This window comes from Chlamydotis macqueenii, chromosome 2 (genome assembly GCF_036417535.1).
Source record: "Chlamydotis macqueenii isolate bChlMac1 chromosome 2, bChlMac1.mat, whole genome shotgun sequence".
In the NCBI taxonomy this organism is placed as follows: Eukaryota; Metazoa; Chordata; class Aves; order Otidiformes; family Otididae; genus Chlamydotis; species Chlamydotis macqueenii.
Window position 1 is genome coordinate 12,760,850 of NC_141557.1, and position 22,624 is coordinate 12,783,473.

Sequence of the window (22,624 nt, forward strand, 5' to 3'; positions counted from 1 at the left end):
GTACTGTTTTATGTTTTTTAGTTTTACATTGTCATTTAATATGACTTTTCAATATGTCAGAGCAATGATAAATAGAGTTAAAGTAATAGAAATCTCAGAATATTGTTCTAAATTAAAAACAAGAATATTTTTTCAAGAAAAAAAAAAGAACAAAGCAGAAAATATAGCTGATTTTGGCTGGGATGGAGCTAATTTTCTTCCCGGTGGCTGATGTGTTTTGGATTTACTATGGGGTTTAGTATGTGAAGAATATTGATAATACACTGATGTTATTAGTTGGTGCTAAGAGGTCAAGGACTTTTTTTAACTTCCCAGGTTTTGCTAATGTGCAGGCGCAAGAAGCTGGGAGCAATATAGCCAGTACAGTTGACCCAGACTGGCCAAAGGATGTATTCCATACCATAGACTACATGCTCAGTATATAAGGGGGATTGGCAGCCAGCGGGCAACTCTCTCTCCCTCTCTCTTGGGATTGTTCCGAGATCGTTCTTGGTTCCGTTCTGTGATTGCTACTCAAGATGGGCTATATCAGTTGTCAGGTCATCGGGCAGTGAGTTGTGCATCATTTGTTTTGTGTATTCTATTATAATTATTGTGTATTATTATTATAATTATTAATATCTATATTACTATTATTATATTTTCCCTTGCTGTCCTAGTAAACTATTTTTAACTCAACCATGGTGTTTCCTTTCTTTCTGGTTCTCTCCCTCATCCCACTTGGGAGGGGGGAGAATGAGTAAGCAGCTGTATGGTACTTCATTGCTAATTGGGGTTAAACCACAACATTGATCCAAATTTTAATTATATTTGACAAAAAAAAAAAAAAAAGAATTATGGTTTGAAATGAAAAAAAAAGATTCAGAGTGTTGAAATTTCATTTCAATCTGAATAGTCAGAAATTTGGACAATTGTGCATCAGAGACATCGTGTATAGCAAATTTAATCTTTTTTTTTTTTTAAGATGGCAAGAGGAAGAGAGATAGCAGGGGCTTTGGGGGCCACTATCACTGTCAACCTGTCAATCTGTCAAACGGGTTTCCCAGAGAGGTGGTAGATGCCCCATTCCTGGAAACATTCAATCCAGGTTAGATGGGGCTCTCAGCAACCTGATCTGGTTGGAGGTGTCCCTGCTCCTTGCAGGGGAGTTGGACTAGATGACATCTAAAGGTCCTTTCCAAGGCTAACTATTCTATGATTCTAACCTAGCTCTTCTCTGAGGAGGACTAACACAGTCACTCTTACTTAGCCCCTGTGCAGACAATGTTTTTTGATAAAATTACTTTATATGGCCCATACAGTTAAGAAGTTTGGCGTATCCCCATTCAGAGCATGGCATGTTGATTGAGACTTGTTTGTATTGGCCTCATTTTCTTTATATTCCTTTGTGAAATAGGTTTGCAAATGCCATTCCCATTTCTCAAGAGCTGAACCATTTCCCTAAACTTGTTTTGTGACAACGTGGCTGAAACAAGGGAGAAGAATGTAATCGCAGGAACTGAAAGAGGAAGTTGAACATCTCATGGTTTTCTCTGTACCTACCTTTCACCAAAGGATTTAGTTGAACAACCCTTGTTCCCATACCTTGTTCTTCCCCCCCACCCAATCCCGCCCCCTGCTTTTAGTTTTTCACATTTTGTCACTGACCTGTTCAACACACAGTATACTTTTTGTGTGTGTTTGGAGAATGCCTAACAAAAAGACATTTTGGTTGCTACTGGAACCTGCAGTGGTCCTAGAAAGACAATGATGGGTCTAATTAGGAGTACGAAAGGGAGGACTTAGATAAAAGACATGTCCTGTGGATGTGGAGGATGGAGGGGAGAGACAGAAAGATCAAAGCGATACTGGGAACTGCTGTGGACAGTGGAAAGAAAAGAGGATAGTGAAGGTGTGCAATGAAAGGTGAATTGCTAGACAAAGGTGGTTCCTCTGTGTTTTGCCTCTAAATGTCAACCTGGTCATGCTGATGGAAAATGCTATCTTCTTTATTTGGAAGCCTGTTCAGCATTCAGTTTCTCCACTACATTCCCAGCGAAAGCTTTCTTAAAACCTGCCACGTAAAGGGGCTGCAATCTACATCTACTGCAGAGGACTGAAACATCTCAGCAGCCAGTCACAAAGTGGTATTTCTCAGTCAGACTTCTTTTGGCAAATTTACTTGTTTACACCATGGATTAGCACTTCTTAGTTATCTCCTTCATGTTTACCATTTCCAATTTTTTCAGCCGTTCCCCAAACAATTTCTCTGCAGAATAGCAAACACTAGCCTTCTAGAACAGTGCTTTCTTTCTCAGGTTGCATTTCTGCCCTCTAATACTGTGAAAAGCCTATTAAGTTTAGCGGAAAGACTCATCAAATTTTAAAGGTGCTAGAAAATCAAGCATTTATATGGAATTTTCACCAGTGCACACAGTATGTGGGTTATTTTGGCAACAGGATAAAATTAGAGGCTATTATCTCAAATAGGAAGTCCATTACAACTAAATCATAAAGCTTGTCTGTTAATTAAATCAAGTCTGCTTTGGAGGCTGTTTGTTAGAGACTATGAAGCTTACTGAATCTCTCTTAATGGTTAATGAGGTAGATGAATGAGAAATGTAACTAATGATGAAAGGTAAGATTGGTGGATTTAGTTGTAGGACTTGATTGCATTAAGCCAGAAAGCACTATCTGTTGTTTTTTCATTTTTCATTTCCCCATCCTCGAAGGAATGTGTTTTTCACTATTGATCTTTGTTTCTGCCTTTTTGTGACTGTTTCTAATAGTTTCAGTTCTTGTCACTGAGTGTTTTTGCCTCTTTCTTTACTGAAAAGTAAAGAGCTTTTGTACTTCCAGTTTGTAAAACATTGTTTTTCTGTAAGAATTTTCTGAGCTGCTTGCCTTTCTTCTGTAGGACGATAATACTACTAAGGATCAGAGGGGAAACATTTTTGGTAACAGATACAGAAGTATGTAAATGTTAGCTTTTCTAGCAACTTAAGCATAGCTAAGCAAAGCTGCACATTCTCATATTCATTATGCACAAATAATACCTCCAGAGGTATTTATGTTGTATTTCTAGAGCAGCCAAGTATCAATAATTTAAGATAAATATTCTGCTGTCAAAGCTGGTGACTCGGGAGAACATGTAACCTTCCGTAGGGCTAGAATAGGATCTCTGTGTGGAGACTGCACAATAGAATGTCTGTGAATATAGATTGATGCATGCAGATGGATGGAAGAAAGATCCATGGGGCTTATCTGAGAGGAAAAGTTTTCTCTTAAAACTTCCCAGAATATCAGGGAAAGGTTAGGAAGAGGCAGGGCTTTGTATGCTGCTCATGAGAAGTGATTGGCCGTATAAGGAACTGTAAACTCCCTTCCATAACTTCTCAAGGCACAAAATGAGCTCTTAACAATTCCTCTCACGTAGGGATATTCCTACATAGCGAAAGAAATTGGGCAAGCTAATTTATAACACTTAGAGCCAGGTATTTGTTTTTCATAGTTTGGCACATCTCTTCTTCCCTGATATTCATTTGATGTATTTACTCACTTGTAGCTTGATAATGGGTAATTCCCATAATTGGCTGTCATATTTTTCCTGTAGGGCACGGAAGGATTCTGTCTCATTCATAATATTAAATATAACTGAAAATAGTTATGCGTATGTGGAGAGAAGGGTACTCACAGGTTTGATCATGAGTTGTTCTTTTGGCTGCTCTGCTTAAGGAACGTGTTCATATGAAATCTTTAGCAGAATAAATTTGTAAGAATTCTTTATCTTTTCTGCTTTAAAATAGGACTAAGTCCAGGTAGGTTTCTCTTAGACTAAAAGGCATCAGAAATTTATCTGATCATGATGTACTATTAGAATATAGAAAATAAATAGCATGCAGAAATCTTCCTTTAAAATTATTAAATCAGTTGCAGATGCAAACGGAAAAGTTAGCAAATTATGTTTGGCATCAGTTAGTGGTGGATATCAATTTGCATCCTTTCCATTCCTGAGCACAGCTTCTGCACTGAATTATGAGGGAGATCCAACAGAAAAAAAATGCAAGTGCTCATGTTATGCATTATATAAAATTGTATGTTATGGTTGTGAATCCCTTCCAGAGGTGACATGCCTGACTGTATTTTTCAGAAATTAAAGGGCCAGCATGCAAGTAGAAGCTCAGCTGGGAGCTGGGAGGCCTCTTCTCAAAGAATAGTATCTTACCTCTATAATATTCACCTTCTAGTTGCGAGGTTTGCTGGACGGAGTGCTCAGAGGCACAAGGAGACATCCCTTTTCCCAGTTACATCGCTCAGGATACTGTGGCTCCAAGTCCTGGTGTTGCTGGGTGCCAGGAGTGGTGCTGCTCAGCTTGCTCTCTCCTTTCTCCTCAGCCTTCATGGCAATGGAGGAGTCCCCAACTCAATCTGGGGACAGAGAAAATGCAGGAAAGAGATCCTTTTGTTCAGTTTTCCTCTTTTAAATCTTTCTCCACATTTCTGATTCCTCTGCTGCATTCTCAGCTCCATGTGATGCCTCCTCCACTTTTAGCGTTTTGTGAGCAGCATGAGTCTAGGTAGATTCAGTTAATACTTTGGATTTTGTTTTCCTGTGGAATAGAAGCAGGAGAGAGGAGGTGGTGCTTTGTAACAGTTTATTCTCAATGAAACCTGAGTACAGTTTCACACTTACAGTTCTCAGAGAGACTTCGATATTTGCAGCAGGGAACTCCTTCAGGCAAGGTATTAATTTTGTGACTTTCTGTTTGGGCTGTGAAATTCTACTCAGCTTTCTCTGGTAACCAAAACTCTAAGAAGGCTCCATGACTTTTCATTAGACTGCCTTCTACAAGGAGTTTCTTTTTTCTCCTACTGCAGCTTGTCTTACCTCAAAAAGAGACCCTTAGATTTTCTGCTGAGACATAGTGTTTCACACATGTATGGTAAGTTTTAGGGCTTCTTAATACATTAAAATACAGCTTAAGTAAGAGTGGAATTTAATTGTTTTTACTTTAGGTTGATGGTTTGATCCTTGACTTACTGGGTGCATCTGGGATGGATTCAGATACATTTACCGTATATCTCCTGCACGGAGGATTGTTCCTCCTGTGAAGACCAGCTGTTCTACTTGGTGTTGGAGGACAGGATTGGGAAGCAACAGATCCCACTTTTCCTCATCTTTGTCTCACTTGTAGAAGGGAACTGATTTCATGGAATTTTATGCTCCGCTGTCACACCAGGTGAGGTGAGCAGTTCCTGGATATTTTACAGACTATTTTGACTTAAGGGAATGATCCTCTAATTTTTCAAAGGAAATTAACTGTCTTGGACTACATTAGATGATTTTAAACGTATCAGTTTTCTACAGTGATTGTCTTCCTATTTCCAGTACAACACTGGGTTGTTTTTTTTTGTTGTTTTTCAAAATGAAACTTTTTTTTTTTTAACTCAGATAGTCTCTCCCTCAGGTCTGAAAGCTTACAGCAGGCACACCAGGATAGAGACACAATTCACTGCAGACAGCCTTCTGTCTCTTGGTAAGTAAAATTTTGCGGTTGCAAAACTGACGCTCTGATGACTCCTTGTAGACAATATGTGAGGGAACTCCATGGGAATTAAAAATGACTGAATATAGACAGTTGATTCAGAGGTGAAGTGAAAGCACGTTAGCTGTGCAGTGCTGAATGGATAAACTGTGTGACCTGACATTTCCAGTGCATGAGTTGCTGCCTTGAAGTGTTTTACCTCATTATAACTCCTTGACTTGCAAATGAAGATGCAGCTTTGAAAAGCAGAGAACTCTGTTTCCAGCCATTGGTGAGGTCCCATGTTTCAGTGTTCTGTTATCTTCTCAGGTACCTTTTGGTCAATCCCTGTTGTTTACAGACATAAAGAGTACTGCAATTTCACTGACTTCCATGTGAATTTCTTAGAACTTCAGCATAAAATACATCAGAATCCAGATTAGTATTTTGAAGAATACCAAACTAACATTTTTACTTGTTATGAAGACTCTGGATATTGCTTATATTCAGAAGGACTTTGACACTATCCCACTTAGCAGGTCTATTTGATATCAGCTGTAACAACAAAGCTTCACAGTTTTCCAGTAAAGAAGAGTTTGAGTTGTCCTTTTTATCAACTGATAAATAGTAGATGAGTTTCAGTGCAATAACAAACCATAAAAACCAGAATAGGGATAAGAATAAACTTTTATAGTTTTAGCAACAAACTGGTTCCCCTTTATTTTTCCAATGAGATGTAAAAGCTTGCCTTTTGTCTCAGCACTGGAAAACCCCTAACTTTATTTATAAACACTAATAATTAATCTTTCACTTTATGTTTAGCTGAGCAAGAATAGCAACATTACTAACATTGAACAAAGAAACAACTTTTAATGTCGTTAACTGAATATTGTATGTGAATAATGCTCCTGAGTTTCAGGTGGGGGGTTATTATTTTTATTATTATGTTCATATCATGATAGCATAGCTGAGAGAGAGAAGTGGTACTGTAACAGTTATGCTAGTTTAAAAACTTGTCTAAATGACTTACTCTGAGACAAAGAACCTATTAGTGGTTCTTCCACAGTTATTACATAGTTATTGATTACATATCATCCCCAGATGAGGAAACCAAGTTTTAGCCCAATTCCCTAGTTTCTTGAATATAAAGAAGAGGTGGGCACCATGTGACTCTGAAAAGCAACCATTAGTGTCACGCATAAAGTCAGTGAGTAAGCGTGTGACAAAACTCTTAGCTGAATTTAGAGCTTTTCACTTCCAGGTATATGTCAATTTTCTTTCTTCTGAACATTTTTCAAAGCTACATATTTTCACCCAGATGGTCCAGAACTTTTATTTTCTTGCCATATTGCTTTCATTGCAGTTACTGTTGAGTCTGTATTTTCAAGATAAATCCCTGCATGTTATTGAGCTTATAACTTTGCTATAAAAATGTATTCCAAACAAACATGGACTGGAGGAGGATTCATACAAGTTCTCAGTGTGGGAAGGGAAAGGTGTTTTAACATTGCTGTATGTTGTATGGAAGTATCTATAGACTATGAGACAGTGAATGGCACTATAAAGTTTTATTGTCATAACTTTGGAAAGACCATTACACAAGGGTAGGTTGTTCTGGATTTCTGAAAAAGCAACTGTAAAAACTTAGCATTTTGTTCATATCACAAACAATATTTTTTAAACATCTTTAATTTTTAACTTTTCATTTTGTCTTTCAACATCTTTTCTGTCTTCTTAGAAGTACACACTCAAAAGAAATGAGAACAAATATGTCACCATCATAGATTGAACCTGATCCAACACCTGTTGAAAAGTCATATCTCCTCAAGTCATCTGCCTAAAATCCCCCTCTCACTCTCTACAGTTAATATGGAGAAAGGTAGTTACTTCTAGAAGGTGAATAATTCTGCCAGACTTTGTTATCCCTCTTAGATGAGCCTCAGAAAGTACTGGTTTCTCTCTATTGATTGTATAGTGTACTTAGAAAAACAACTTTGACCGGATGCATCAGATTAAATTAATACCATACTAAAAATTTCCTTTGTCTTGAGTGGAAAATACTTGGGTCTGTGGCGTGTTTATAATTCTGAAATGTAACATGAACCATAGAATTGTAGAATCATAGAATATTAGAATCATTACGGTTCTAAAAGACCTCTAAGATCATCAAGTCCAACTGTCAACCCAACACCACCATTTCTGCTAAATCATGTCATGAAGTGTCACGTCTACACATTTTTTGAACCCTGCCTCCAGGAATAGTGACTCCATCACTTTCCTGGGCAGTCTGTTCCAATGTTTGACCAATGCTTTCAGTAAAGAAGTTTTTCCTAGTATCCAATCTAAACCTCCCCTGACGCAACTTGAGGCCATTTTCTCTTGTCCTATCACAAGTTATTTGGGAGAAGAGACCATTCCTTGCCTCCCTACAACCTCCTTTCAGGTAGCTGTAGAGAGCGATAAGGTCTCCCCTCAGCCTCCTCTTCTCCAGACTAAACAATTCCAGTTCCCTCAGCCACTCCTCGTAAGACTTGTTCTCCAGACCATTCACCAGCTTCATTGCCCTTTGCTGGACGTGCTCCAGCAACAAAATGTATTTCTTGTACTGAAAGGCCCAAAACTGAACACAAGTCAGTGTTTATACTCTTCGGTGGTTTACTTACATGATTAATCCTGACATGCAAGAAAATCGAAGTAACTGAGTTTATGTGTGTTTTTATGGACTATTCCAAGAGAGTAAACATTTGGAGAATCTGCTCAATGGAGTAAAATAGTACATTTTTAGTTGAATTTTGTTCATATATCTATATTTGTCTTCCTTTGTATATGTATTTTTGTGTTGTATGTGAAGTGTAATTATTAAGTAATATTTATTATTTCTAACATAATAGCATTTAACATCAAATTAGGAACCAGTTCTTATTACAACAAGTATTGCAAAACCAGATATACCACAGGCAATTCCCACTCTGGAAAAAGCTCACTCTCTTGGATGGAGGTTTCTATTTCTTTTTCTATTTACATATATGGGGTTTTTTTCAGTCATGTAGTAACTACATTAATTATGAGCATTTCTGTCACCAGTTCAGTTAGACCAGAAATTGAATTTGGCTTTATCTTGTTCATGAAATTCTGAAATCTACCCATTTATGATAATTAAGAAAATCATATTGCATAATTTGAGAAATTAAGAGTTAGGGAATCCTTTCCTTGGGCTGCAAAGTTTTCACATTGTTAATGTTTTGCTTTTCCATTCCTAAAGCATCTAGTTTTGTTGCAATAGTGATTGTTGTACTTAGTACATCTTTATTTATCAACCTATATATATTTTTCTGCTCTGAATATGAGCTAAAATACTACTAAATAAAAGATATCATTAAAAACACAAAAATAATTCTTGCTGTAATGATTTTCCTTACGTTCATATCAGAAGTTAGAGGCAAACTAGTTTAAGCATTAACTCTGAACATCTACATAATTTAGGCAATCCACTTAATTTGTTGTACTTAGTTGCTTTCCTTATCTACGGTAGCTTACAGCTCCTTATGGAACATGCTGTAATCATAAAAAGGAAAACACATGAGCTATTTTGGTTCAGTATGTCTAGATCAAATTACTATCATCTGATTAAAGAACAAAGACTGCTTAGAACTGTGAAAGAAAGTTTGTTGTTGTTTTAGGACATGTGCTTTGCAGGAATCATATGATAAGATACTAATATGGAAAAGGTTTCTCTTTTGGACACCCCTGAATCAGCTGTTCTAATCTTGTTTTGGCATGCCATAGGAAAAAGCAGTCAGACAAGCTGTAATATGCTAATCCTGCTTCACCTCATGATTTCTGTGATTGTGATGACTGCTTAGGTTTCTGCAGTCTCAGAAGGAGGTTTTTTTAACCATTTTCTATTGCTTGAAGTTTACAGAGCTCCATTTAGGAAAACAGATTTTAAAACTTGTATACAAAAACAGATTAAAGTTTTAAAACTGAAAGATATTTCCCTCTAGTATTATTAATTCATAATTTGGATACCTAACAGGATTTTTTCTGAAGGACAGGTATCTAAAACACTTGACTGGAAATTGGCAGTTTTTTCTTCATCATTTCAGTAGAAAGGAGGAACATGCTGATTTACAGATAAGAACTGAATAAAATCAAGTTAGAACAAAGATAAGTTGAGATATGGATTAAGTTCAAGGAGCTCACAGGAAAATATTGCCAAAAATAATGAGTTCCATTTTCTTACAAGTATTCCAGACACAGAATATGATAAAGAGAGAAGTACGGGAATGATGTGCAAAATTCCCATTGCTTACAGTGGAACAGAATGTTACCTGAAGGAATTAGTGTAAAAGATGTAAAGCCATGGTGTTCAAAATGGCAGCTGAAAGCATTTCAGTAGTGTGGAGGCTGTTTAAACGTAGTATTTCTCACCGAGCTCTGCAATTGTCTTCATAAATGAATGGCCACATTGGATGTCAGTAAAACGAAAGGCAAAGAGGCAAGAGAAGCAATTATTCTCCAAGCTATTACATGTTTGCTATCTGATATTCATTGCTGGAGATAGGCAAAACTCATCTGGAAATGTCCACAAGGAAAGTGATCTAATGTTGAAGTTATCTCTGCTTTGAGCAGAGGGTTGAGCCAGATGACCTCCTGAGACTCTTTCCAACCTAAATTGTCCTATGATTCTATGGCAACATCAAAACTATTTGTACTTTTATTTGAAAGTGATATGGAAAGCAGGGCAAGACAATGACTTGAGCTGAATACTATAGCACAACATTACTTCACATTTCATAAAATATCATAATGTGAACATTGAATAAAATTGATCATGAAATTGTATTTTGAAATTACAGAACAAAATACTTGTTAAAATACAGCACAATAAAGAGAATGAAGCATTTTTCAGGAGAATTTTTGCACATATGTCGAAATTCAATTAGCAAGAAACATTTTTTCCAAGAAAAAGCATTGAGGCAAATAGTATGCCAGTAAGATCTACATATTTTTCGCATATATCTCCCATTTAACTGATTGATATCAGTGCTATTTCTCAGTTTACAAAGTTTATTTTTTAACTGAAGTTTTCAACCCTGAAACTCAGCTAAATTGAACTTAATATAAACCACAGTACTAGTAAAAACTATTTGTTAAATATGTGCTTACATATCCAAAGCTACAGTCAATATAGCCTTGGGAACAGGATTCTTATATATTTGGCTAGATTTGTAGCAATAGTAGCTACAACATAAGCCCTAACACTGGAACTATTCAAAGAGTTTTCCTTTAATATGCAGCAAAACAAAATAAAAACAGGACAGCATCCCTGTTGCCATGGAAATGTTATTGTCCACTGCAAATTATGTTATGTTGAAAGCTATTTACTACACCAGTTTGAACAATTGTTCTAAAATATTATGTTATTTTCACAGAGAGGCAACATCCCTGCTGTTCTGAAGTTTAGTACTTTGTGAAAACAGATACATAAATATTGACTGGACCACCAGCCAAACTGGAACTTTTTCACATTTTCTTCCTTTGAGTAATAGGAAATGACTAAGCTTGGAGTATTGAAAATCCCCTTATTGTTGGAAACTCCTCTATTGTTTTAGGCTGGAGACTCATAAGGAAAACAACTCATGCAAAAGGGAAATCCACAGGACTGGATCACTGAAAGGGTTCCCCAGCCTGTGCAGGGAAGCACAGGGCCTCGCCTCAGCGTGGTAAGATCTTTTCTAAACTCTACAGCCACCTGTTCAGCCAAGGGCTGTGCCTCTAGATCAGCCGTTTCTGAAACAAATAAGTCTATAGCACAGCTGCTGTTAGGCCCTGGAGCCCTTAAATAGACCCTGAGGTGTGATGTGCTCTCTACCAACCGGGTTGATGGAGGTTTTGTAGTTGTTCTTTACCTTTATTTGCAGGATCTCCCTCTCACCATCCCCAGCTAGAACTGTGAGCCATTATCCTGGATGACTCATCTGAAAAAGAAAGGAGGATTGCATACTTAGAGGTTTCTGTGGAAATCCAGATGCTTGAAACCAGTTGAGTAGTTACAGAAATACAGGCAGCGTCCTCGAGAACTACACCCCTCGGGTGAACCCTGGAGAAAGGTGCCCTTACACAGCTGTCATTAACTAGATGTTGTACATAGTAGACATTGCACAGCTCAGCTGTGCCTCAGCACACACACGTTTGAAGAGGCTGCTCTGCAGGAGAGGATGCAGGAAACATCACGTCTCCTGAAATTCCCTGATAACACAGAAGAAAAGCAGCATTCCTTCCCTTCCCAGTGTTTCTAATGGCTACACAGAGAATGAGGGTGGGGCAAAGGCCAGATACAGCTCCCTTGTACGAATTGGTGAAAATCCCCCAAATACAGAGCCTGCAGCATCTGTGAGTCAGGCTGGAGTAGAGAGGGGAGTTAAGGATCTTATTTTTTTCTTCTCTGCTAACCTCACCATGGGAGGCCCAGCAACAAAACAATGTTTAATGCGAAACTTGTATAGTTTGATTGTGATCCCAAAATTCACATGGAGCAAGTCTTGTGAATAATTTCACCGAAGTCAACAGCTCATTCAGCATCTGATTCAATGTTCCCATCAATTGTATCTGAGTAGCACAACAGTTTTCTGAAGTTTATAGAAATCACTTTCAAGCCTTTAAAATGCCAGCATATGAAAGGCACGTAAATCATTAACATATATTGTTGACTTTATGGGAGCTTTCACCTTCCTTGGTCGCATACCTGACAGGACCGCGGATTCTGCCCAGGCAGTACAGCACAGGTCTCTGCTGATATTGCAAACATTGCCATTATTCCATCTAGAAACCTTTATTCAGTAAATGATTTATAAGTACAACAGACTAAATAGGAAAAAAGCAGCAACATTGATATAGTGTTCATGTGATGCAAGGCACAGCACTAGATTTCCATGGAGCAGTTCTATGTTTTCATGGTAAACAGTTTTTGAGACTCAGCAAACATTGTCTTGGGTTGCCGCAGGGAGCCAACTCATCTGCACATGCTCTGACAATGTCAGATGATTGTTGGGGCTTTTCAACATCACATGAGTGAACATCAGAGGTGCCTGAAGGCTCTCAGGCACGGTGGGCTATACTGAATTTTGCCACATTGGAGATGAGGGCCTGGAGCCTTGTTCAGCTTATTGTTAAGGAAAGGGGAGGAGAAGGAAGAAGCAGCAGAGCTGGAATGGAGAATCAGAGGGAAAATTTATGTGGGAGGGGAGAACAGGGATAGGAAAGCCTGAAAAGTGTGGTCAGTTACTGCTGCTTTGTCCTCCCTTCTGTTCTGGCAGAAATCTTCCTTCTTTTCACACTGACAACAGGGGACGCCCAGGTTTCCAGCCCTCTGCTGCAGGCAATGGCACCATCAGGGCCATGGACTTTTTACCTTCCCTTTTGACTACTCTTTCCCCAAACTGCCTCATACTTTGTTGCCTCCAGCTTTTCTATGACAGCATTCACCTTCCTTGGTCACGCACCTTGCAGGCCCACAGATTCTGCCCAGGCAGTCCAGCACAAGTCGTGCTGTTACAGCAAACAACACCATCCCTCCATCTAGAAACCTTTATTCAGTAAATGATTTATAAGGGTGGCAGATTAGAGAGGAAAAGCAGGTGGCTTGCTTTACTTACACCTGGGTCTGGTTATGATAAACATTAAGGAGTAACAACACACACAAACAATAAATAGTGCAAGTCTTCTGACCTTGCACCAAATTCGTACCCACAGAGCTCTGCCAGCGCTTCTCTTCTTTTCTAAAGAAATAATATTTACTACATAAAGTAGCAATTGCTACGTAAATTTCCTAATTTCAAGGAATTCATGATCACAAAGAGTTTTTACCCAATTTTGAACCTTGAATTATTTTTCTGTGTGAAGTCTAGTTTTTCTCCTAAGAGCTGGATTTGTTCTTAGACATGCTGTTAGATGTCTTTTATGACTCAGCACTCTGCCCTTGTAAGTCCTGTCATCACTGGCACAGTGACAGAAACAAAACATCAGTGTGTTGTACAGTTACATTGTTAGGACTAAAGTGAACCCAGAAGAAGCTTTTCATCTTTAGGCCAGGGGCTAAACAGGTAGCATGATAAATTTGTGAGCATCTGGCCTGTGCAGTGACTTTCAGACTTGATGGTAACCTGAGGCTGCAGAGCCAATAACTGATGGAAACCTCAAAATGTGTGAGGAGGGGGAGAAGTGTGAAACGTGCCAGCTACAGGCGTGTATTTTAGACAGGAAAAATGCCATCTGTTAACAACAGTTCACATGAGAACACTATGGCAGATTATATCTGATTCTCCACATGGATGTGTTGGTGGAAGTCAGGTGCAGCACCAGAGAGGTCAAAACTGCTGAGAGATCAGGTTCAGAGAGAGGAGGCTGTGCCTCTCCGCTCTGTGAAAGCAGAAGGAATCATATGTGGCTGCTGGAGTCACTGACTCATTTGGGTACCGTCAAATGCCTGGAATCCTGTAATTAATTCAACATGCCTAGTGCCTGGAACAGTGGCGTAGGCGTTCAGACAACATGTTCCTCTGAAAAAATATACAGTGAGACAGAGCCTTGCACAGCCCCATTTACTATAACTTGTACTTAAGAAACCAGTCCAAGTTCAGGCTACTTCTCTGTCCGACTGTGGCTGTGTGACGTTGCTGTGAAGCCATATGGGACAGTGAGGACTGTCCAGCCATGTCCTGTAGGAGCACGTGCGATGTGAGGCTTCAAAGGTCATCTCAAAACTAGCCTTAACTACAACTACATCCAGGCAGAGCATCAAGGGCAAAAACACAACTCAGTGCGCACAGGAACTACAGGAGCATCCTGAGCACTTTCTTGGGAGCAGAGCAGACCTGACCAAGTCTGGGTGCCACCTGCAAGGAGAAACACGCTCCCACTGTGGCTTGCTCAGGGAAGTGTGTGGTACATTTATAATCACTCTCTCACTCTCAGTGATCTTCTTCGTGCTGAAGCACGTCAGTGCTTACAAAAACCAGGAAAGCTGTGAGCTACTGACCCATATCTGCATAAAGCCTAAAATTAATCTCCCTCTCCTGCTCTCTTCCATCCTCAGTTGATGACTGAAAATAAGAGAGATCAGTGATCAGATTATTTTATCTTTCTCTTTATCCTATTTATTAAATCATGACATTTCATCCCCCATTGAATTGCATAACGATGCTACTGAGAAGTGTAATATGATACATTTTCCTTTCAAAATACTGAATAAAAGGCACTTTTATGACACATTTCAGGGGAAATTAGACAATGATATTTTTGTGCTCAGAAATGAGATGTGTTTTTATCTTGCTGTGCTTAATATTCATGCTAATTTACAATGCACTTTTTCACTGTTATCAGAGAAGCATATTCTTTAGGTGTAAATTTGATCTACTGCCTGCTAACTCAGGATTACATGAACATGGCTTTTGGCCAGCTTCTCTTTGTATTCTCTTGCATGCCACCATGCAGTGCAAAGCAATACAAGTACAAAATATTTCTGGTTTTTTTCACCTCCTATTTTTTCTTCAACCCACAGAAAATCCAGGTTTGATGTAAGTAGATGACACAGGGTTATTATTATATTCTCTTCTATCACAGATGGATCTGAAGCTCCTTCTGCTCAAAGTAATTTCAGCTTGCTTTATACTTCATTTCAAAATGTTTTATTCTACCAGACTTTTAATCACTCAAAATCAAGAAAGACATTCCCATGGCTGAAATAGAGCATCTTGTTATTCCCCTTCTCCTTATCACTTTAGGCATGTTCAAAACTATCCAAAGCTCTTTCTAGCTCAGTGTAGGATTTTGTGTATACATTCAATCATAAAACTCTACCATCACGTAGTTTTTTTAAAAATTTGCAAAGGCTTGCCTTTAACCACCAACAGCTAGATGAAATGTTTCCACCAGGATTTTAGGGAACAGTATACATAAGAGGTTCATTATATGCAAGCTTACTTGAAAAAGTAGGGTTATTTATTGTTAATCACCTGGCACAACAGTTGCCTGCTGGATAAGGCTTCCTTCCTAAAAAAAAAAAGAAAAATTTAATCTCTCTAGCTGATGCTCAGCTATTTTCTTCTACAGGAGCTGCATCTAACAGCCACCTTAGCCACAGCTGAGGAGGTCGTTAATCTCTCAGTTACTGTCTTCTGGGTTGCTATTGTCTGTGTCTTCTGTCCCTGGTGCGGATTTCAGCAGGATTTCAGAAGATAAGCCTTGCCCAAGCACGTGGACGCTGCACTTACAAAACGAAACACTTCCCATAGTAGATGTTTTAGTAGTAGTAAATACAAAAAGTAGGTGAGACAATGAAATATACGTGTTGCAGACTAGTGGACGTATGCTACTTTTAGTATACTGATGACTTCTCAACAGAATACACAGTTTTCTTGTGTGCTGACACATGTCCATTAATCTAACTTGAAACTAAAGAAAAGTAGATGTAAGTATCCCAAAAGATGCTTATGGGTGGCACAACAGAAAAGTTCTCACCTGCTGAAGAAATTATTACATTCAGTGATTAAATCTGCAGTGCATACCAGTGATATGTGCAATAGGAGGTTCCTCTCCAGACAGGAACTCTTCTCTGGAAATCCCCAGCACCATTTATATGGGATAAAATCTGTAAAACAGGAGGCTTTGATAAAGTGTCTCTCTAGCACTCTCTCGTTGGTGTAATTTTTGGACTGCTGTGTTATAAAAACAAGACTTGGACCTGAGTTGTAAAGGAAAACTGCCTACTAATTAACTCGCTTCAGTTTAGGCACTGAATAGCACAGCTCATCTTGCTTTGCACTGTTAAATAAAATACCCATTTTCACACCATGAAAACAAGTGAAAACTAACTTTTTGAATTTTCTGGTGGTAATTCAGCAGGTCTGTGTTTAAATCCACATATATGCACTGCCTTTTTCAGTAACCCAGCACTTTTACAGCATTAACTCTAAAGTGTCAGAAATAGGTAATATTATTGCACCAATTATCCAAACTCAACATGAGCAGAATAATAATATATTTTAGTCTACCTATATATTTTCATAAAAGATTAAAAATATGAATGACTAGAACAGAAAAAACAATCATGGAATATAGACATTCTGACTGAAAATATAAGTTCTAAGTAGTTTTAAAATTGTTTTCTCACCAATTCTGAGTATTAATTGCCATAATTAATGACTCTATTCTCTCACCCAGGCAGATTTTAGCACATATTGTGCTTGAAGCCCACTCAACAGAGCCAGAGCAAAGTCAGGATAAAATCTAGTTTCTTTGTTCAGATAGAACTAAATACTTGGAAAAATAAAGTGGGTATACAATGGAATGAGAATTACAAGCAAAGTTCTCCAAACTCTTTCTTAACCCTTTCCCATTGTCCAAGTGGCAGACGACAAGCAGCAGATGTTTCATCTATGATAAGATCCTTGTATTTCATTCTAATACGCAGTTCCTTGCAACAAATCATTGTCACCTGAGTCTTGCAGCAATGCTGGAATGGGTGTAGCACTACCAGTAAACCTGGTTTATATCATCATCCTTTTTCTTCAGCATTTGTTTTGCAGTATTGCCCAGGTACAATATGTTTCCAGTTAACAGGAAAAAAAAAAAAGAAAAAAGCTTTTTTTTTTTTTTTTTTTTTAGATCATTGACTTTTTGTAGTGGGAAAATTCACTATTGTAAGACTTTGCCAGTAAATCAGGCCAACTGATTTTGTAAAGCCAAATGCTTGGAAACACGGTCAGCTGATTAAGGCACTGGGCTGTGACTCAGGAGATCTGGATTCTGTTCCTGGCACTTACTGCATCACCTTGGGCAAATCACTTTACTGCTTTGACCCTTGCAATTCCAAATGTGGAAGAAGAATCTTTGCAACATATATTTTGCCTTCTCCCTCCCTGCCTCCCTCCACCACGGGCACTGGTGCATCTTTCTAGCTGTACACAGCCGATAGAATGGGTTTTGTGTTCAGCACGAAGCTCCCTGACGTCAATTGAAATGAAATATATATATATATATACAAGAAATTCTGTTTTGCTGCCTGAAAGGCACTCTGAGTTGGCCCTATAAATAAACAAATCGTGAAGAAAAAGACAAAGCTACCCTTCAGAAAATCAGCTATGTGCCCTCCCTTATTTTCATCAATGCCTCTCTGGCAATGACAGATAGACACATGTTGTTGGTAGTGGCAGTAATGGAGCTGCTGCTAGCTGCTTTTGGTGGTAAATGTTACTGCTGCCAAAGCACACGCAATGCCAACCTTCAGCAGGATGCCGTGCAAACACCCGCCTAGTGTGGCTCCTCTGTTCCTGAGGGTGTTGTGTTTTAGACTGGGCTCCAGCGCAGTGGAGGCTGTGAATGCTTCAACAGTATTTGTGAATGCACTCCTTTCCAAATTGTCAGCAGAAAAAGCAAAGGAATCACTTTTCAACCTCTTATCTCCCAAGTGTTCTTAATAGGCACGTATCCAGACATTTTCATTAATGTAAGTAGCAGCTAACTAAACTGGCTAATAAGTTGTCTCTGTTTTTAAGTCATTTTCGATAAACATAACTAATTAACATGCCATAGAATGCAAAACACTGTACAAGCCCTTGAGAGGAGAAGCATTTTCAATCATTGTGATTGTTCATCTATTGACAAAAAAAAAAAATCTTAAAATTAATATAATGATAGCTTGTGATACTGAATATTTAATAGCACATGGAAGGCATATCCAATACAGAGTGGGAAAGGGTGTTGTGAGATGTGCTTGGAATCATAAATGTGCTAACATGAAAATTCAGGGGGATCAAGGCACAGTGCTGGACAGTTAAATATCCTATTGACCATGTTGGATGGGGCTTTGAGTGACCTAGTCTAGTGGAAGGTGTTGGAACTAGATGATCTTTAAGGTCTCTTCCAACCCAAACCATTCTATGATTCTGTGATTCTATTTAGTTAGAAAGGAGAGATGAACAGGGGTCAAAATTCAAACTGAGTTGAAAATATTTATGGATAGGTGACCGTAATAAAGAGGAATAACATAGCTAGTAATATTTGTCACCTGTATCCTTTTGAGTTCATCAGGCACTTTATAAATCTGAATGAATAAAGAGGCAAACCAGGTCATAATAAGATTAATATTATAATTCACATTTTACAAGTAGAACAGCTGACACACAGAGAAATTAAAACCAATATTACCAAAAGACACCTGCTTTAAAAATTCATTCTGATGCTGAAAAACCTGTCTATCCTTCACTGAGAAGCCAAGGTTTCCAGACCCCTGGAAAGAGAATTTATTTTAGAGACCTTAACCCTCAAAAAAATATATAATTACCCATATGTAAACAGCAAGTACTTGCAAAATGGGTAATTGAAACCATAATGATTCCACCATATTAGGCTTCTTGGGCTCAATTTGTCTAAGTCAGTCACCATGAACATCCTTTAGAGTTAAGGAATTTTCATTAGTACTGCCAATGGAGTCTAAGGTACGATTCATCACATCTTAAAGTGGCTGTTTTAAACAAGCCAGATGAATTACACCTTAAAAGTGCATGTTTTTCTACATTAATTATAAAGAGAACCTGGCATGAGTAGAGCACCTGTAGATGCTGCGGTCCCAGTTCTGAAGCTCTGAAAACGCTCAGTGTCAATGGGTTGCTTTTGTAACATTCTGCCTTAGATATAAAGCCAGTAGCAGGTAAACCCTATGCACACAGAGACATTTCTGTTTTCTAAAACTTATTCTAATAATAAATTTCTTATACCTGTCAGCCAGTATCACAAGTATTTGATAAATTTCTAGAGAAATACACATGCTTCTATGAAGTATGCATATTTATATAATTGTTCATGACAGTCAATTACCGTTGGCATTCTCAAAATTATAGAGCTGAGAATCTGACCTGTAGTTTATTTGGTCAAATTTCTTTTTTAGCCAGACAAAAGATGAATGTGTCTTTATCACTGTTTGTGGTCAGTGGAGGCATTTTCTCTCAGAAGCATTGAAAATCCTGCTCTATGTACAAAGGCCATCTAGAAATTAATTTCACAGCTCCGTTGCAGAACAAGCCTCACTAACCTAGGTTATCTTTTTAATTACAATTAATTATCCTGTCAGCTGAGATGAAAGACGTTAATAAAAATACAATTTTGGAAGTGCTTACAGAGAAGTTCATCTGTTGTTCCAAATCTTTCTCTACTGGAGGTATTTGCTCCTGGTGCAAGGACTAACTCCTACTTTTTACCTATGGTACTTAATGCACACCTAGGACTCTTTCAAAGTCCTACAGTCTCTAAAAACAGGTTTTAAAAGTTCCTGTAAACCAAGCAAATATTATTTTCTTAGTTTTTCAAAGAAAAAATTGAAATAAGTTTGTCCAAGGGTTCAGGGGAGGTTTCTTGTGAAGCAGAGGATCCCACATTCCATTCCAGCATTCTAATCAGGACACCATCCTGCTGCAGTTTTGTCCCAGCAGTAACAGTAATATTCCAAATTTGTTTGTCTGTGAAGATCAGAATATAACTACTCTTTTTTTTTTCCAGGGACCAATGCGAAAGATACAACACAAGAACAACTTTATTTCAGAACATAGGAATGAAGTTTAAGAAATAAGAATGGAACTTGGGATCTCTCTCTACAGGGGTGAAACACTTTTTGGAATTAACCATCCATAAGCTCTATCTACATGATCTTTTGCAGGTAGACTCATTTCATCCAGTCATACTTCACAGCATTCAACTGTAAGACAGCTTTGATCTAAGGGCTGCATAGCTAAATTATAATGAAGTTATGGCAGATCTACAAGTCCAACTGCGCAATGGGCTTATTGTTTTCTGTTCACTCGTATACTAAAATGGTTAAATAACGTCTAGACTGAAATTAAGTTTTATGTGGATAGTTCCACAGCATAAGTGAAGTGGTTCAGATATATGTGCAAAAAAACAAGCAGCAGACATACTCAGGATTGTGTATCACAACACAATCAAGAAGAACCTCATGTTCTGCCCGAACTCGAGTTGATTCAAGCCCCTTCCTACCTTGAAATCTTTGTGTAACAGAAGTGTTCTAGATATTTCTATCTAAAGTTTTCTTCTGGTCAGTTTCATTGCTTTTTAATTACAAACTGGACTATAAGGGAAAAACAACAAGGAGAGATTGACTCTATAGTCCACTACTTAGTGAAATCTTGCAGGGTAGGGGCACCACTCTTTTTGCAAATGAGGACAATGTCTCATTCTCAATAAGTCTCATTTGCAGATGAGACTTAACTAGGGTGTCCCATAGATTACTTGTCTGTTACACAGGTAGGAAAAGAAAAGCACAACCTGCCCACATAGCCCAACCAACCCCCCTTGGTTGTGCTATATAGACTCTGGTGCTGAACTGGGGCCTGTGGAGGAAGTATATGTACCTGCTGTCATGCCAACGCTTGCAGGACAGAGGGAAACCAGTAAGCTCAGTGCTGTCAAGACTTCAACATCTCTACACTTATCCACTCTAAACAATATAGACATTTAGAAATGTGGTCTGAGAAGTGTTTTTGAGGACCTGAATGGACATAGCTCTAAATCATAATTGGGGTACCTCCAGAAAATCCCATTTTCCAGCTTAAGGTATATTTAAAAACAAGAGTTAAGACAAAATATTACAAGAGAATAAACATTAAATTTTATCATCTGGAAGGTCAACAGCTCTATTAAGTGGTAAATTAGTGCAGTGGCAAAAACCAGATTGGGATACATGCATGCATTTGCATGAGTGTGTATGTTTATACCACAGATCGTTCTTTGTGTGTTGCCATATACACTGTGGCTAAGTAGCATAGCAGACTGGCAGAATCCAAGGCCGTTCCTTGTCCTCAGTGTTGGCAAGTGTTTGTGTATGTTTGGTAGTATGAGATTACAAGAATGACCTTGTCACTGTTCTGCTGCTAACACTTCACTCTTCCTGGCAATTAAATATATTAGCTATTGATTTTTGTATTGCTGATTCTGGAAGCAGAGCAGAGGTGGCAGAGGATAGGAGAGCAGGAAGGTATTTGTCTGTGGCAAGTCTGAAAGTAAGTCTAATGAAAGAATTGAGACCTTATGAGTGTGAGTTTAATACGAATAAGAGAAGAGTCAGATTAAGAGGTGGGCAATTCTCACATGAGTAGGTACAGTTCTGACAGATTATTAGCAGAGAGATTCTGCACAATTTTATCCTTTCTTATCTTCTATGCAAGCCAGAACAGCTAAAGTTGCCATGAGCTGGTAAGCAGTTTAAAATATTCCTTATTGAAAACCAATGCTATAATTTTGACTTCTTGAATATTTCAAAACCAAAGAAGGGAAAACAAAGTAAAATAAAGTAATAACAAAAGCTTCTGTACTAGCATCCCTTGCAGGTCTCAGCCTTGGTTCAGTAACTCAGAATTTATACTGAATTGTCCACTGAGTTCAGAAGAACTAGTTCCTTTTTGAGATGACAGTATGTAGCTTTAGAAACCCTTAGGATTTTATCTGGTTTGATAACAGATTAATTTTCCCCTCAAGCTACTCCAAGGAGCTGGTCAAAAGGTCATCTAAATCAATAGAAGGGTATGAGTGCATTTCAAAAAGCTTTGCATCAGTCCCTAAAAGACAGAAGAGTTGAAAGTATTTGAAAACAATATTTCAGTCAATAAAATATGTTTATGTTGTTTTTTTGTGAAGCAGTCCAGGATTTTTTGGCACTCAAATAAAAGGTGCACTACAGAAAAATCTATAGCCTTATGAGTAGCAGGCTGTTTTGGGACATGTTCTCTTGGAAATAAATGATCCTGTATTCTGTATCACTAGAGGAAATGTCTAATAAATAAATGACTATGTGAAAGGGGAAGGGAAGTTATCTTGTTTGTTCTTGAAACATAAAAGTCATGTTATAAAGTCATCTGCTGGACTGAGTCCAGTGACGAGTTTCTTAGATTGAGAGTTTTAAAATGACTACCACTAGAATTCAGACATAGAATCTTTAGGTGCTTTGGAAGACTACTTATCTAAGTACAGATGTACTTTTAATCCTGAAATTAAATTTGTATAAGTTTTGTGTTGTTCTTTTTACATTATTTTTTTTTTTTTACCTTGTG

General features: G+C 38.1%; 1 long non-coding RNA gene across 1 annotated transcript; it reads left to right on the forward strand.

Moving 5' to 3' along the window:
• The first annotated feature begins 5,085 nt into the window (after window positions 1-5,085).
• On the forward strand, window positions 5,086-20,139 carry LOC147601586 (uncharacterized). The gene is made up of 4 exons (XR_015257792.1): window positions 5,086-5,224; window positions 5,448-5,516; window positions 11,120-11,230; window positions 20,061-20,139. It is a non-coding gene; the product is annotated as an uncharacterized LOC147601586 (long non-coding RNA).
• Window positions 20,140-22,624: the final 2,485 nt, after the last annotated feature.